Source organism: Blastomyces gilchristii (genome assembly GCF_000003855.2).
Source record: "Blastomyces gilchristii SLH14081 genomic scaffold supercont1.28, whole genome shotgun sequence".
Lineage (NCBI taxonomy): Eukaryota > Fungi > Ascomycota > Eurotiomycetes > Onygenales > Ajellomycetaceae > Blastomyces > Blastomyces gilchristii.
In genome coordinates, this window is record NW_003101654.1 from 380,077 (window position 1) to 380,386 (window position 310).

A 310-nucleotide genomic window follows, 5' to 3' on the forward strand; every position below is an offset into this window, starting at 1 on the left:
GCAATTGCTCCTACCACTCTTACCCCTTCTACCACCACCACCGCCTCTAACGCCCCGCAGCACCCCCTATCACTTCTACCCTCATCTTACCACTCACTCTCTTACCACCTCTACCACCCCTACCACCCCTACCACCTCCTTACCACCTCTACCACCTCTACCCCCTCTACCACCACTACTACCTCTACCGCCCCGCAGCCCCCTCTATCACTTCCACTCCATACCTCTAACCCTCATCTTATCACTCACTCTCTTACCACCTCTACCATTCCTTCCACTCCTACCCTCTCTTTACCACCCCTACCACGAA